The following is an 18,508-nucleotide window of genomic DNA, read 5'->3' on the forward strand; positions in this document are numbered from 1 at the left end:
GTGGTCCATTTGGGAACACAGCCAAGAACAGCAGGTCTGTATCTTTAGAAGCTTCTGAATTAGAAAGAAGAAAAGGTTCTCCCCTATGACTCTCCTGGGGTCAGGATAGTCAGCTCTCAGTACACTAACAGAGAAACACGGATACTAGGTATAAATAGGCCAAAGAGTCAGGCTTGCTATTAAGTTTATTAACCCTTTTATAACAAATCCTTTAAAAGAGTTTTCTAAAAACAGGAAAGCTAGCCGGTGGATGTTCTCAAGACACAGATAGCTGAGGAAACGAAAGGAAAAGCAGGACATAATGCACAGAATTCCAAAATTAGTCCTTAAATTACTGAGTGGACTCTGTTACTGTCAGTGCCATGATCCCCAGGTAGGGAGGTGCAGAGGAACAGGCACTGGCTTTGGCGTTGGCAGAGCTATCTAAGCGATCCATCTTCTAGTTGCATGACCTTGAACAAGTTACTTTACTTCTCTTAGGCTCAATCTCCTACCCTGACATTGGTAGGCTTACACCAAATTAGAAAAAAATACACGTGAAAAAGCATAAGACTAATATCTAACAGCCAATACATAGAATAGAAAGTCTGATGACACCAAGTGGTGTTTAGGCATGTGGAGAAATGAGAACTCAGACACTGCATGAGGGAGTATTAACTGAATCAACCACTACAGGAAACAGTCTGGCATATCTGTTGAACCTGAAGATGTACATATCCTACTATACAGTAATTCCACTCCTAGAATTCCACTCCTAGTATGCTAGAGAACTCCGTGTACAAGGAAACATGTACGAGAATGCTCACAGGTAGCAGCACTGTTTCATTAACAGGAAAATGGATAAACAGTGGTACATGCATTCAATGAATTTTTCAAATAGCAGCAAAAATAAAAATAAAAAATTTATCAGAGGTACACTCACCAATATGGGTAACTCTTACAAATAATATAAGATTGAATGAAAAACTACCAGTGGCAGAGATCACTCACAATAAAATACCATTTTTATAAAGCTTAAAAAACTATACAACATGTTGCTTAGAGGTAAATACACGACTAGCAATGTTTTTATAGAGAAGCATGGGAATGATAATCATCAAACTGAAGACAACGGTTCTCTCTCAGGAGCAGGGAGGAAAACACAACTAGAGAAGTGCCCAACAGATGCTCAAACTGTATTTGTAATGTTCTGTTTTTTTAAGGTACAGAGAATGATCTGACAAATGCTTTTGTACCTATCTCTTTTACAACAAATAATAAATTTGTAAAAATGTTAAAGTATTTAACACAATACTTGATGTATAGCAGAAAATAAACACACAATAAACAGCAAGCTATTATTGCTATGATTTGAATTGTAGGAGGGACTTCTGGCTTCTAAGTGTATCATACAAACGTGGGCTGAAGTAGGGAAGAAAGCTCAGTAAATGGTCCAGGGGACTGTCCCCTACCTAAGAACTGGGTGGAGAAAATGTGAATATGGCTGGGATAACAAACACCAGTGCAGTCTCTAGACACATACTGCCCTAATTCAGTGCTAATTCAGCTGGGTCATTTACATCAAATTAAAATGCTGCTACCAAAATTGTGAATCCTGCCTTTCTGGCTCTGTCACCATTAGAGTAAGCTCCAGCAGGGGACTGAGGGTATCAGGGGTGCTGACCCACTGGGACCCTCGCACTCTGGGCCTGCTGGGAGAGAACACGGGCTTGGTGGTTGGGAGATTGAGGGTTTCTTGGCCTGACTCCATCACGCACTAATTAAGCAACCTTGGAAAAGTCTCCAAATATCTCCAAGGGGTCATTTATTTTACCTGTAAAATAGGGGTAATACAGATACACGCCCAGTTGTTAAGAGCAAGGGCTCAGGGGCTGGCCCACTGGCGTAGTGGTTAAGTTTGTGCACTCTGCCTCGGTGGCCCAGGCATCACAGTTTCGGATCCCAGGCGCAGACCTACACACCGCTTATCAAGCCATGCTGTGGCAGGCATCCCACATATAAAATAGAGGAAGATGGACACAGATGCTAGCTCAGGGCTAATCTTCCTCAGCAAAAAAGAGGAGGATTGGCAACAGAGGTTAGCTCAGGGCTAATATTCCTCACACACACACACACACACACACACACACACACAGGGTAAGGGTTCAATCCCTGACTCCTTCATTTCCTAGCTATGAGATACAGACACATTTCTTAACCTCTCCAAGCCCCAGTTCCCTTATTTGTGAATAAGAATAATAAGAGAACCAGTCTCACAGGATTGGTGTGAGGATTAAATGAATAATTTGTGTTAAGGCTCGGTATAGCATCTATCAGACAATAATTACTTAATATGAACCTGGGTTGTTGTGGATCTTATGAAAGTGATAATGGATATGAAGAGGCTTTTGTAAATTGTAAAGCTCAGTAAAAGCTATTTTATATTTTCATTGTAACAAATACTTTAAATTCTATTAAAAAAAAAGCTTACAGGGGGCCGGCCCGGCAGCGTAGCGGTTAAGTTCGCGCACTCTGCTTTGGCAGCCTGGGGTTCGCAGGTTCAGATCCCTGGCGCAGACCTGCACACCGCTCGTCAAGCCACACTGTGGCGGTGTCCCATATAAAGTAGAGGAAGATGGGCACAGACGTTAGCCCAGGGCCAGTCTTCCTCAGCAAAAAGAGGAAGATTGGCAACAGATGTTAGCTCAGGGCTAATCTTCCTCACACACACACACACACAAAACAGCTTACAAATTAAATACCAATGTATACGAATGCTGATTTTCAAGGAAACAGAATTTATTTTCCTGGAAAATTCTGAAGCCAGCAATATATTTCTTACACTCTGTGGGAAAGAGTGACTTTGAAGTTTTAGAAATCTGTTTAAGAAACTAGAGCTGTCTCCAACTGAATGCCTCATAAGGTTCTCAGGGAAAGGTCAACTTGATAGTTAGAACCATGAAAATCTTAAATGTTCTCTGAAAACCCAAGATTCTGAAGGTTAGATTAATATATCTGCAGTTAGTTACTTGGAATTATTATATAATTTTTTTTAAATAAAAGCTCTTTCTTCTCGCTGTATCAGTCTTCTAAAAATCCTGGAAGAGACTAAAGCCTTTTGAGATATATGAATTTTCCTATAAAATTAAAAAGGACAATTCCCTACAGCTGGATAAGTACATGCAAGGACGAGATGTGAGTTATGAGAGAGAGGGAACTTGAAGTGAAAAACTCGTAAATGCCATAATAAAGCACCTGTACACCTGATTAATCCAGCTCTAGCTTTCAGTAAATTTCTAGTTTTCCACTGACACATTTCCTCACAAGGAAAAGAAAAAGACAATAACAAATCCATGGAAAAACTTAGGGAATAATAAATGACTAAGTGGGCTGAAACATATTAAATATTTTTATATCCATGAATTGACCGTGATACTAAAAAAATAAATTAGTCATCATTATTTATTCAAAATAAATTAGTCATCATGCTAGGGAACCAACTCATTATTTTGAAAGTTGGTAAATGAAGGGAATGAATGAAACATTTGTCCTGCCTTTCCTATAATAACTGTACTACTGGGTAACCAAAAAGTAGAAAAGGAGATTTTCTTTTTATAGCAGTAGTGAAGCTAATCAATACGAGAAGGAATAACAGAATTAGAAAATTAGAGAGGTGATGCACTGAGGATCAATGGTTGCAACATCATAAATAGAAAACTAGACATTACATGCCCATGATGGAAGAACACATCACCACCTATGAAGCCGTGTCCAAAAAAGTCAAACATGAATCTGATCAAGCCTCTATATCCAACTGCTAATTTGTGGAAATACAGAGGACAGAGGAATACATTAAATTACATTGCTGAAGATGCAATCAGCAAAACTTAGGCTGTGATAAGTTCTACACAACAAACAACCTGATTCTTCAATAAATAAATTCCAGGGAGGAGAGGGGAGGGAGTGGGGAGAGAGACAAAAATGAATCTATAGACTAAAAACTTAAAAGACATATCAATCACTAACATTTGAACCTAAAAAAAAATTTGAACCTTACATGGATCCTAATTCAAATAAATTTTTTAAAATTATGATTTTTACGAGACAATACAAATTTGAATACTAACTAGATATTTGATATTAATGATAATGGTATTTTTAATATGTTTTTTAAGAGTCATTGTCTTTTTAGAGATATATATTGAAATATTTGTGAGTGAAATGATATAATGTCTGGGATCTCTTCAAAATAACAAAAGGGGATGACTGGGAATGTGGATCAGACAGGACCAGTCAGGGGCAGAGTGATGCATAAATGGGGTTCATTATTGTATTTTGTCTACTTTTGTATGTTTTAAATTCTTTACTTAAAAGGGAGAAGGGAGGGAGGGAGGGAGGGAGAGAGGGAAAAAAACCCTAAATGATTAACTTTGATCAAGGTCTGATTTTGTGTGTCATTATCATCACCCCAGGATCAGGAGTTGCTCCACTACCTTCTGATTAATGCTCCACAATATTTTTTGGTTCTAATCCATTTTCCTACTCTATTCCTTTCTACTTTCCTGGGTAAAAGCATCCTTTGTTATAGCCAAACTGTTCTAACTCATGTTCTCCAAAAGACACTGGGCTCACTCCTTGGTCTTTTCTTCTGGTCATGGTTTTGGGGGTCAACCCAACATTATCACAAAGATCATAGGCTTTGAGTTCTGACTTGATATCAAATCCCATAACCTACACAGACACTTTCACTACAATCCTACCTCCCTCCTCCCTGTATTATTACCCACGAGGCTGTGGAACTTTGTTCTAATTATTCTCTTTCAGTAGTAGTTTCAGCATCTGTCAAAGAGGATGATGAAATTTCAGTACTGTGGTGAAGGTTAAGTGAAATCGTACTCATACAATAAACATTAGTTCCTTTTCCTTTTCCTCTTGAATGGCTCTTCCTTCACTTAAGAAAATCCTAACCACCCTTCAGGAGAATTCAATTTGCAATTCCTCTGAGATCCTGGAGAATTTAATTCTGGCAACCCTAAAGCAGGCAGAATAGAACAGTGGTTAAAAGCACCAGATCTGGGTTCAGATCCTGGCTCCAGCACTTAAAAGCTGAGTGACCCCAAGCAATTTAATTACCTTCTCTTAAGTCTTAGTTTACTCATCGGTAAGATGGAAATAATAAGAGCATGTACCTATTGCAGATATTGTGAGAATTAAGTTAAGTAATCCAGGCAAAGTGCTTAACACAGCACTCAATAAAAATTAGTAAGGAGGAGGAGGAAGAAAAAGAGATAATGATCCTGGAAAACCAAACTTGAGATTATACTTCAATGAAATCCTGGGTTTGCCTTGCCTCTCCAAATAAACTATAAGCACCTGAGTGCAAAGATATCAATTACACTTCTTCACATTTTCTAACGCATTTTACATGTGGGGAGACTTTAAAAAAATACTTGTCAACTGAGAGAGCAAGAGAGATAATCTGGGGGCACTGATAATACCCTACTCAGATTCTTATAATCCTATGGCACATGCTACAAAACATCCTAGAGTAAACAATTAAGTAAGAAAAATGTCACCCACATCTGAAATACAGCACTACCCTCTATTTCCACGTGCCCTCCCACTTTGCCTTTCATTCCACCTGTTCTGTTTCCCTCACCCACATCCTGACTTCTTTTTATTTCCCTCCCAGATGACTAAACTCAGTTGCTCCCATGGTGTCTGTGCGGTTATGTTTATGAGAAACAGATCACTAAAGAATAACCAGAACTAAGTTTTTCCCTTTCCTGTTCCAAACTACTTTTAAAAATTCAATTGCTCCTACTTTTATTCCATGTAGAGGCAAAGAAAAAAAAAGGCAACAGGGCAGAGAAAAGACATCCAATTTATCAGGAACAATGGAACTAAAACTAAAGGCATATGTGAATGACACATGAAGGGAAAAAGCCAATGTTGACACCAATCATGGGTTCAGTTTAACAAGAGAACAACATTTCTCTAATAACATACTGCCCTATAGTCAGTTAATCAAATCCACTGGCTCTTCAAGCAGCCCTTGACTGGCCGCCTCACCCTTCATGGCAAGGACCTTTTCAAAGTTTTGATGTCTTTCATAGCTATCAATCTGCTATTACATTGTTATTATAAAGGCTACTGTCATTTATTGAGCACTATTATGGCCAGACTTTTTGCTAACCACTTCACATGCACAACCTCCTTTAATCCTCACATCAACCTGACATGGGAGGAAACTGAAGCTTACTGAAGTTAAGAAACTTGCCCCGAGTCTCTCAGCTGGCCAGTGGTAGCAGAGCAAAGATTCAAACCCAGCACTGCCTGACTTCAGAGGCCAAATTTTAAATCACCTAGGAATATGCTAATGGGATGTGAGGCTAGGAGAGTCATACAGGGAATTAATGAAGACATATGTGTGGAGACAGACTTAGCACAGAATATCTACAAAAATAACTTCCAAAGTAAATTAATTCAAAACAGAAAAACTATTGCCAGATGTCAGTTTGAGAATGCGAGAACTCTGATCATGTAACCCAAGACACAAGAGGAAGAAGAGCAACTTGAGGGCTTGTCCCATTTGGTCAGGCAAAGGTTTGCAAAATCAAATGCTTACTAGGAAAAGACAGGTAACCTACAGGTTTCTTTGACACTGAAACACCTCAGTAGTAAACACTCAAACAATCCTCACTTACACACAGAAGTGTGCTCTCTCCTGCTTATCTTGAAAAGTGTCACCCTTTCAGTCTTTCACTTTCCCATTTTTGTTAGATAAATGGGTACAAGAAATATTTCACATTTCTCTTTTAATTTTAAAACTGTGAAATATTTTAAAATATTTAAACATACAGAAGTACAAAATTAATACTTATGTACTCACCACCCAGTTTTATCACTTTTCACATTTTTTTTAACTTACAATCCCCAAATTCTTCTGTTAATTATTTTATTGAGGTCACATGGTTTATAACACTGCGTAAATTTCAGCTGTACATCATTATATTTCAGCTTCTATATAGACTGTATCGTGTTCACCACCAAAAGTCTAGTTTCTATCTGTCACCATACACATGTGCCCCCTTACTCCTTTTGCCTCCCCTCCCTTGCCCTCTGGTAACCACCAATCTATTCTCCTTATCTATGTGTTTGTTCATTTATCTTCCACATATGAGTGAAATCATATGGTATTTGTCCTTCTCTGTCTGACTTATTTCACTTAGCATAATACTCTCAAGGTCCATCCACGTCGTAGCAAATGGCAGGATTTCATATTTTTTATGGCTGAATAGTATTCCACTGTATATATATACCACCTCTTCTTTATCCATTCATCTGTTGATGGGCACTTGGGTTGCTTCCAAGTCTTGGCTATTGTGAATAATGCTGCAATGAACATAGAGATGCATATATCTTTTTGAATTAGTGTTTTCATGTTCTTTGGATAAATAACCAGAAGTGAAATAGCTGGATCATATGGTATTTCTATTTTTAATTTTTTGAGAAATCTTCATACTGTCTTCCATAATGGCTGCACCAGTTTGCATTCCCACCAGCAGTGTGTGAGGGAGGGTTCCCTTTTCTCCACATCCTCTCCAACGTTTGTTATTTCTTGTCTTTTTAATAATATGCATTCTGATGGGTGTGAGGTGATATCTCATTGTAGTTTTGATTTGCATTTCCCTACTAATTAGTGATGTTAAACATCTTTTCATGTGCCCGTTGGCTATCTGTATATCCTCTTTGGAAAAATGTCTATTCATATCCTCTGCCCATTTTTGGTCAGGTTGTTCATTTTTTTGTTGTTGAGTTGTATGAGTTCTTTCTATATTTTGGAAATTGACCCCTTGAGGGATATATGGTTTGCAAATATTTTCTCCCAGTTGGTGGGTTCTTTTTGTTTTGTCCGTGGCTTCCTTTGCTGCGCAGAAGCTTTTCAGTTTGATGTAGTCCCATGTGTTTATTTTTTCCTCTGTTTCTCTTGCCTGAGTAGACATGGTATCTGAAAAGATACTGTTAAGACTGATGTCAAAGAGTGTACTGCCTATGTTTTCTTCTAGGAGTTTTATGGTTTCAGGTCTTACATTCAAGTCTTTAATCCATTTTGAGTTAATTTTTGTATACAGTGTAAGACAATGGCCTACTTTCACTCTTTTGCAAGTGGCTGTCCAGTTTTCCCAACACCATTTATTGAAGAGACTTTCCTTTCTCCACTGTATGTTCTTGGCTCCTTTGTCGAAGATCAGCTGTCCACTGAGGTGTGGTTTTACTTCTGGGGTCTCAATTCTGTTCCATTGATCTGTCTGTTTTTGTGCCAGTAACATGATGTTTTGATTCCTATAGCTTTGTAACATATTTGAAATCAGGGAGTGTGATACCTCCAGCTTTGTTCTTTTTGCTCAGGATTCCTTTGGCTATTCAGGGTCTTTTGTTATTCCATATAAATTTTAGGATTCTTCATTCTATTTCCATGAAAAATGTTGGGATTCTAATTGGGATTGCACTGAATCTGTAGACTGCTTTAGGTAATACAGACATTTTAACTATGTTTATTCTTCCAATCCATGAGCACTGAACATCTTTCCATTTCTTTATGTCTTCTTCAATTTCTTTCAATAATGTTTTATAGTTTTTAGTGTATAGGTCCTTCACTTCCTTGGTTAAATTTATTCCTAGGTTATCCTTTTCATTGTGATTGTAAACAGGATTGTATTCCTGATTTCTCTTTCTGCTAGTTCGTTGTTAGTGTATAGAAATACAACTGATTTTTGTATGTTGATTTTCTACTCTGCAACTTTTTTGTATTTGTTATTTATTTCTAATCATTTTTTTGTTGGATTCTTGAGGGTTTTCTATGTATAGAATCAAGTCATCTGCAAATAGTGACAGATTTTCTTCTTGCTTTCCAATTTGGATAACTTTTATTTCTTTCTCTTGTCCAACTGCTCTGGCTACGACTTCCAATACTTTGTTGAATAAGAGTGGTGAGAGTAGGCATCCTTGTCTTGACCCTGTTCTTAGAGAAACAGCTTTCAGTTTTTTACTGTTGAGCATGATGTTGGCTGCGAGTTTGTCATAAATGGCCTTTACTGTGTTGAAGTACTTTCCTTCTATAACCATTTTATTGCGAGTTTTTATCATAAATGGATGTGGGATCTTGTCAAATACTTTCTCTGCATCTATTGAGATGATCATGTGATTTTTATTCTTCGTTTTGTTAATGTGGTATATCACATTGATTGATTTGCAGATGTTGAATCATCCCTGCATCCCTGGAATAAATCCCACTTGATTGTGGTGTATGATCCTTTTAAAGCATTGTTGTATTCAACTTGCTAATGTTTTGCTGAGGATTTTTGCATCAATGTTCATCAGTGACACTGGCCTGTAATTCTCCTTTTTTGTGTTGTCCTTGTCTGGTTTTGGTATCAGGGTAATGTTGGCCTGGTAAAATGAGTTAGGAAGTGTCCTGTCCTCTTCAACTTTTTGGAAGAGTTTGAGAAGGATAGATATTAAATCTTCTTGGAGTGTTTGGCAGAATCCACCAGAGAAGCTGTCTGGTCCTGGACTTTTGTTTTTTGGGAGATTTTTTATTATTGTTTCAACCTCTTTACTTGTGACTGGTCTATTTAGATTCTCTATTTCTTCTTCAATTCAGTATGGGGAGGTTGCACGATTCTAAGAATTTATCCATTTCTTCTAGGTAATCTAATTTGTTGGCATATAGCTTTTCATAGTATTCTCTTATAATTCTTTGTATTTCTGTAATATCTGTTGTAATTTCTCCTCTTTCATTTCTGATTTTATTTGAGCTTTCTTTCTTCTTAGTGAGTCTGGCTAAACGTTTGTCAATTTTCTTTATCTTTTCAAAGAACAAGCTCTTAGTTTCCTTGATCTTTTCTATTTTCTTCAATCTCTATTTCATTTATTTCTGCTCTAATTTTTATTATTTCCTTCCTTCTACTAACTTTGGGCTTTGTTTGTTCTTTTTTCTAGTTCTTTTAGGTATAGTGTTAGATTGTTTATTTGAGATTTTTCTTGCTGCTCGAGGTAGGCTTGTATTGCTACATACTTCCCTCTTAGTACTGCTTTTGATGCATCCCTTAAGTTTTGGTATGTTGTGTTTTCATTTGTGTCCAGGTATTTTTCGATTTCTCCATTGATTCAATGGTTGTTCAGTGGCATGTTCTTTACTCTCTACATATTTGTTACTTTTCCAGCTTTCTTCTTGTAGTTGATTTCTAGTTTCACACCACTGTGGTCAAAAAAGATGCTTGATATGATTTCAATCTTCTTAAATTTATTGAGGCTTGCTTTGTTTCCCAACATGTGGTCTATCTTTGAGAATGTTCCATGTGCACTTGAGAAGAATGTGTATTCTGCTGCTTTTGGATGGAATGTTCTATATGTATCTATTAAGTCCATCTGGTCTAGCATTTCATTTAAGGCCACTGTTTCCTTGTTGGCTTTCTGCCTGGATGATTTATCCATTGATGTAAGTGGGGGTTTAAGTCCCCTACTATTATTGTGTTGCTGTCAACTTCTCCCTTTAGGTTTGTTAATAGTTGCTTCATATACTTTGGTGTTCCTATATTAGGTGCATATATATTAATAAGTGTTATGTCTTCTTGGTGGAACGTCCCATTTATCATTATATAATGTCCATTTTTGTCTCTTGATATCTTTTTTGGCTTTAAGTCTGTTGTCTGATATAAGTATGGCTGCACCTGCTTTTTTTTTGGTTGCCATTTGCTTCGAGTATCATCTTCTATCCCCTCACTCTGAGCCTATGTTTGTCTTGAGAGCTGAGATCTGTTTCCTGGAAGCAACATATTGTTGGGTCTTGTTTTTTAATCCATCCAGCCACTCTGTGTCTTTTGATTGGTGAATTCGATCCATTTACATTTACAGTGATTGCTGATATACGAGGGCTTAATATTGCCATTTTATCTTTTGTTTGCTGGTTGTTCTATATTTCCATTGTTTCTTTTTCCTTGTATTTCTGTCCAACATTTCAGTTTGGCGGTTTTCTGTGATGTTTCTCTCAGTTTTCTCCTTGTTTATGATTTGTGACTCTGCTCTGATTTTTTGTTTTGTGGTTACCATGAGGCTTGTATAAAAGATCTTATAGATGAGACAGTCCATTTTCTGCTGATAGCACCTTATTTCCATTAGCCTATGCAGGTTCTGTCCTCTTCCTCTTCCCCTTCTATGTTTTTGTTGTCACAAATTACCCTTTTTGTGCTGTGAGTTTGTCACCAAATTGAAGTAGTTATAGTTATTTTGAATACTTTCTTTCCCTTTAGACTTTATGTTATAATTAAATGTTTACTAACCTAGTCTGATGTAGAGTTGCAATTTTCTGATTCTGTCTATTTATCTCCTTGCTCAAAGCTTTGTAACCCTCTGCCTTTTTGTTTCACGTAGGAGGGTTCCTTTCAACATTTCTTGTAAGGTAGGTCTATTGACAGTGAACTCCCTCAGCTTCCATTTGTCTGGGAAAGCTTTTATTTCTCCTTCATATCTGAAGGATACTTTGTTGAATAGAGTATTCTTGGCTGATAGTTTTGTCTTTCAATATTTCAAATATATCATTCCAAGCTCTCCTAGCCTATAGGATTTCTGCTGAGAAATCCGCTGATGGCCTGATGAGTGTTCCTTTCTAAGTTATTTTCTTCTCTCTGGCCACCCTTAATATTCTTTCTTTGTCATTGACTTTTGATAGCTTTAATATTATACGCCTTGGAGATCTTTTTGTGTTGAGACAATTCACCTACCTGTATATCCAGTTCCTTCTCCAGGTCTAGTAAGTTCTCAGCTATTATTTCTTTGAATAAGCTCTCTGCTCCTTTCTCCATCTCTTTTCCTGCTGGGGTACCTATTATCCTTATGTTGCTTTTTCTAATTGAGTCAGATATTTCTCATAGAATTTCTTCATTTTTAAAAAATCTTAGTTCTCTCTCCTCTCCCACCTGAATCATTTCTAGATTTCTATTTTCGAGCTCACTAATTCTCTCTTCCATACAGTCATCTCTATTTTCAATGCTTTCTACTTTATTTTTCATCTCATTAATTTTGTTGTTCATCTCTAGAATTCTGTTTGGGTTTTTTTTTAGAGTTTCAATCTCTTTGGTGAAGTACTCCTTCTGTTCACTAATTTTATTCCTGAGCTCATTGAACTGTCTTTCTGAGTTTTCTTGTAATTCATTGAGTTTCTTCATGACAGCTATTTTGAATTCTCTGTCAGTTAGATTGTAATCTCCTGGGACTTCAAGTTTGGTTTCTGGAATTGTCATTTTCTTTCTGTTCTGCAGTATTATTGTAGTTCTTCATCGTAATGGATGAGCTGATCCTTTGCTGGCACATTTGTAGTAGTAAACACCTTTCTTATTCAGGTAAGGCTTTGGTTACTTTGGTTCTGAGCTGCTTCTGGTTGTATTTGAAAGCCTGCACTTTCCACTCTCCACTGCCTCTGCTAGAGGTGTCATCAGTGCCTTCCTTGTGCTGCTTGCACCTCTGAGGTTGCTGGTGCCTTGCTGCTTACGATGTCACTGCAGTCTCAGATGTCACCCCTGGGGTCATCAGGCTGTGAGCACTTGTGCTGCTTCCAGGGTTGCCTAGTCTTGTGTTACTCCTCTGGCTCTCTGCGGGCTTGTGTGCTGCTGCTCCCAGGATGTTTAGGGGTCCTGCCAGCACCCCTGCCAGGGACACTGGGTTCACAGGTATTGCTGTAGCTACCTGGGGCCCGGGGTCTTGTATGAAGCCCCTGCTGCTGGTAGAGCTGGTGTTGGGGGTGCCACCACTGGAGGCTGGGTCATGGGTTCTGATGTGGTTCCTGAAGCCTGAGGTCACAGGTGCCACCTGCTCCCGCCGGGGGGGGGGGCTCAAGGGCTAAGCCATGAGTGCCATGTCTGCCCCTGCCTCCTCTCTTTGCTGGCACATGCACTAGTGTGAGAATCCGCGTATTGGATCACCACCACCAGGGGAGGGGGCTGCTACCCTAGTTCCACTGCCTCCCGGAGGTCCAGTCCATCCACCTTCAGGTGTATAAATGCAAGGATCTCTCTGGCGTTCTGGTGTGCTGTCGAGGGAGTCCTTTGTTCTTTGTTGGTCAATGGATGTTTGACTGGTTGTTAAGTTAGAGGGGAGAGACAAAGGGAACAACTCACTCCGCCATGATGCTGATGTCACTCCTCACTCTTCACATTTTGCCATATTTGTTACAAATTTTTTTCTCCCAGTAATAAAACATTAGGGTCAGAGCTAAAGCCTTCTCCATTTCTCTCTCTCCCCAAGGATACTAATCAGAACTTGGTGTTTAGTTATTCTTGTGCCTTTTTTTATACTATATTACATATGTATATAGACATTAACAATACGCAGTACTGTTTGCCTGTCTTCCAATTTTACAGAAAGCTATCATACTCAACATATTCTGCAATTTGCATTTTGCACAAAACATTTTGCTCTTTTTCTAGTTTGATTCATGAGTTCCAGCTCACTCATTTTAACTGCTCTGGAATATTCTACTATATAAACAGACCACAATATATTTATTAATTTATTCAACTGTTGACAGACATTTAAGTCCTTTCCTATTTTTCACTAGTTCAAAAAATGCTTTATGAACATTCTTTTATCTGGTCCCCATGCACAACTGCTAGAGTTGTTTCTCTCTGTCAAGAGAGTGGATTCCCGAGGCTGGCCCGATGGTGTAGTGGTTAAGTTCGCACACTCTGCTCTGGCAGCCTGGGGTTTGTGGGTTTGGGTCCCGGGTAAGGACCCACACACCACTCATCAAGCCATGCTGTGGCGGCATCCCACATACAAAATAGAGGAAGACTGGCATGGATGTTAGCTCAGGGACAATCTTCCTCAAGCAAAAGGAGGAAGGTTGGCAAGAGATGTTAGCTCAGGGCCAATCTTCCTCACCAAAAAAAAAAAAAAAAAGGTGGATTCCCTGGGTGAAAAGGCATGGGCATCACTTTATTAGATATTGCCAAATTGTTTTACAAGGTGGATGAACCAATTTATTTTCCCACCAACAGTATATGAGTTTCTGTTTTTCTACATCCTCACCAACACAATACTTAGCTTTGTCTGACTTTCAATTGTTGCCAACCTGATAGGTGTGAAACAGTATCTCATTGTTTTATTTTGTATTTCCTTGATTACTAATAATTTGAGCATCTTTCCTATGTTTATTGGCCACTCAAATATCCTTTTCTGTGAACTCTATATTCATATCCCTTGCCTATTTCTCTAGTGAGCTGTTTTATCTTTCAGTTACTTACTTATAGAAGTTTTTATCTGTTATATGCTTTGCAAATATCATCACTGGATATGTTGCTTATCTTTTTTGTCTCTATTGAACAGAAATTTTAAATTTTAACGAAGTCAAATTTATCTTTAAATCTATGGTTTATTTTATCTCTAAAAGATATGGTTTGTGCTTTGTGTGCTTAACAACACTTTCCCATCTTAAGATGAAAAAACTTCTCCTGTATTTTCTTCTAAAAGTTGTAAAGTTTTCTTTCTATAATTAGGTCTAATTGACCTGAAATTTATTTTTGTGCATGGTGTGAGATGAGATCTAATTTTACTTATTTCTACATGGATAACTAATTGTCCCTGCACCAGTTATTGAAAGGTCCATACTTTCCTTACTCATTTGTAATGTACCTCTGTCTTATGTTAAGTTTCCATATATTTGTGAATATGTTTCTAGGGTCTATAATCTGTTCTGTTATCTTTGTGTATCCTTGCATCAATTCCACTACTGTAACAACAGTACTTTAGTTCTAAGTTCAAAGAAGCAGTCCCTTTTTTGTTGTTCTTCAAAATTATCTTAGCTATTCTTGGCCCTTTACTCTTTCTTATTAATTTTACAATCAGACTATCGGGTTCCTGAAAAAAAAAAAAACCTCAAGGGCTTTCAACTGGTAGTGCACTGAATTTAGATAAATTTGGGGTGAATTTACATCTGTGTGGTGCTGAGTTTACCCATTCATGAACATGATTTATCTCCTCATTTACTTAGGATTTATTTATTTATTTATTTATTTATTTATTTGCTGAGGAAGATCCACCCTGAGCCAACATCCACTGCCAATCCTCCTCTTTTTTTGCTTGAGGAAGATTAGCCCCAAGCTAACATCTGTGCCAATCTTCCTTTTCAGGCATTCTTTTATATCCATTATATATTTGTTCTTTTGTTAGATTTATTTCTAAATACCTTACAGATATTTTTATATTGTGAGAGAAATCATTTTTCCAATTGACTACTACTGATATAAGAATGCAATTTTAGTGTGTTTCTCTTCTTTTGGCAACCTTGGTGAATTATCTTATTTTTAATAGCTGATCTGAAGATTTTCTTGAATATTTTTTTATGCAGACAATCATATCATGTGGAAATAACAGTTTCTTTTGCTTCCTTTCTACCTCTTACATACTACATTTTTCCCTTAACTTATTGTAACGATTAGTATCTACAGTACAGCTGAACAAAAAAGTGCTTAGAGGGTATTCTTGTTTTGTTTTTGCCTTTCAATGGAAATCTTTGAAACTTCACCATTAATCATGATGTTCGACATGGGTTTTTATCAGCTCAAGAGTTTTTTGTTGTTTTATTCATGAATGAGTGCTGAGTCTTACCAAATACTTTCTCTGAGTCTACTGAAATGACTGCCTATCACTTTGCATTATTTAAACTGTGGGTTAGGACCCATTCGATTGTAATGAAATAAATTTAATGCATTGGCAGACCAGAATTTTTTTTAAAGAAACAATATAACAAGAGGGTACCAGACTACAACCCAAGATGTAAGACAGATATTGCTTGGTAAAACTTTTGGCTCAGCTGTTTATACAAACACACATGCATGTGCTCTGAGCTGCTAAGTAAAATATGCTTCTTACTGTGGGTTGTATAAAAAAAAGTTTGAAAGCCACTGATCCATACTATTTTTGAAGCATGACTAACCAGCGTAAAGGACAAACAATCTTAAGGTTTTCTTTTTTTCTTTAAAGATTTATTTATTTTTTTTTTTGTGAGGAAGATCAGCCCTGAGCTAACATCTGTTGCCAATCCTCCTCTTTTTGCTGAGGAAGACTGGACATCTGTGCCCATCTTCCTCCATTTTATATGGGACACTGCCACAGCATGGCTGGACAAGCGGTACCTCGGTGCGCATCCGGGATCCGAACCCGGGCCACCAGCAGTGGAGTGCGCACACTTAACCACTACGCCACCGGGCCAGCCCCCTTAGGTTTTCTTAAAAATAAATAACACAATGCTTGGTTTTTGTTCATTCTTGATATTATTATTTAAATAATATTATTATAATAAAATAATAATAAGCATGACTTTCTTGACATGGAGTCTTCTTCAGGGATCACTTTAGCAAACTTTTATATATATGTATAATTTCTAGGGCTAGGGTATACAGCTCTTATCATATTTTCATGTGTACCTGTGACCTTAAAAATGGACAGAACCTCTACTCCAAAAAGTTCAATGTTAGTTTATATTTCTAAAATCAGAAGGTAACTTGACATTTGCATTACTTATACATATCATATTTTCTGTACTTTTGTACTGTCTGGCTTACTCATCTCTTAGCTGTTTATATTATTTACCTCATAATATAACTGCCTAGCTTCATCAGTGGTTATAAAACAAATATGCCCTCAAACCTCATACATATGTGACCATTCAATGTTTCTCTTTGCCCATCACTCCTAAAACCTTCTTCTAGGACATTTTAAGATTATTCTTCGCTTGTGACCAGAAGTAATTTTACTCGCCTTATTCACTGGATTTATTTCTGGAAGATTTGTGCTGCTTCCTGATTATGCTGATCATGATTTGTCACCAGTGAGGCTATTTAAAAGAAGGCAACTCCCAAAGAGGAGCTCCAACACATTTTGCACGATAGCAGCATTGCTGATATAACTATCTAACCCACCAGAGACTACTTAAAGGATAACAATCATTTGGATTTAATGATTTTGAAATTTGTTTTTAAAACTCACATTCCTTTTTTGATATCCCACGTATGCTGACGTTCTCTATGAAAGCCACTTTTCAAACAATTCAGCATTACATAAACATTTTAGGGACCACAGTATTCATCTTAGCAATGATGCTGATAGTGAGTGCCAAGTACTGTCAGTCTAAAGAATATAATATCACTGCTTCTAATTGCAATTTTTAAAAACTCCTAATTCTGTCAAGCTATGCTAACTCCCTACCTGCTGCTGGATGTATCAGAATGGTATCCAAACTGAAAGACAGCCGTCTTTAATAGTCTTAAAAAAAGAGTCCCCCAAATTAACTTACAGGCATAAATTTGTAAGTGCACTAAACGATCTATTATTTTTATGTAATTTTATAATCCCCAAAGTAGTATTTTAAAATCATGGCAACCTGTTAACAACAATTACATCTGGTATGTGGGACTAGCAGGAATAGATGAGGAAAAGGGAGACTTTTTGTTTTTCCTTTTTTTTTTTTTTTTTTTACTTTAAATACTTTTGTACTGTTTAAATACTTAAATTAAACATATACTTTTTAATGAAAAACTGTAAAGAAAAAAGTTACAATTATAAAATCAAGAATCTCCACATTTTATTCTACTCCCTGTCATCCCCATCTCTAATCCCCTTCCAGGAGATTGTAGCACTTTGAGAGCAGGGACCTTGTCTGTCTTCTGTAGTCTTCTGTCTCCCACAGAGCCATCTCCAAAGCAGATGCTATACATCTGGATGAGTAGAGGTGGAGGTGATGGGAGCAGGATTCAACAAGCCTTGAAGTGAGCATTGAAAATACACTTCTATTTGGAAGGTAGACTTCAGAATAAAAGGATCTACTATCTTCTCCCTTTGAAATGCTGGTTAATATCCATTCACAACTCTAACTCCTCTGCTCCTTAAACATTCAGACCCCCATTTGAATGGAATGGCCAAAGGAACCCTCTAGAGGGCAAATAATTGTTTAGGTCACTATTTCTACAATTTTGAGAGTATCATGCTGAGTATTATGTATAAAGTCCAATGCCAAGGGCCCGACTCCTGTTTCACACCCTTCTTTTTGAACTACTAGCCAAAATGCTAGTCATCTGTTAAAGGGAGTATAACTACTTCATTCTTATTGTTTCTAAACTCTGAATTCAATTCTACACCTTATTATCCAACAAACTTGCTTCATATTTGGTCACTCTTCTCAATAACCTATCACTTTCCCCATGAAGCTCATACACCTAAGCTTCAGCCTCATCTTCGGTCATGAGTCACAAATACAGGTGCTCACACAGAAGGTGCCTACACAGGAACCAGGCAGATAGTGTAAGTGTAGGGGCATGGGTTAAGAAACAGCGGGGAGTAACAGTGATGTAACAACCACTTCTCAGCTCCAGACTGTGAGTTTATAAAAAAACAGGGCAGGCAGGAATGAGGTGTTCTGAAATCTTCTATCCTGAACTGTAAAAGACAATACTGTGCAAAGGTTTATACGAGG

At 37.5% G+C, this 18,508-nt stretch overlaps 1 protein-coding gene across 4 annotated transcripts in view; it reads right to left on the reverse strand.

The window, feature by feature from the left end:
- The window catches only part of IDE (insulin degrading enzyme), a 108,496-nt gene that overhangs the window by 52,376 nt on the left and 37,612 nt on the right, over positions 1 to 18,508 (reverse strand). The gene's annotated exons all lie outside the window — the stretch shown is intronic.

This window comes from Diceros bicornis, chromosome 6, assembly GCF_020826845.1.
Source record: "Diceros bicornis minor isolate mBicDic1 chromosome 6, mDicBic1.mat.cur, whole genome shotgun sequence".
NCBI classification, from domain to species: domain Eukaryota; kingdom Metazoa; phylum Chordata; class Mammalia; order Perissodactyla; family Rhinocerotidae; genus Diceros; species Diceros bicornis.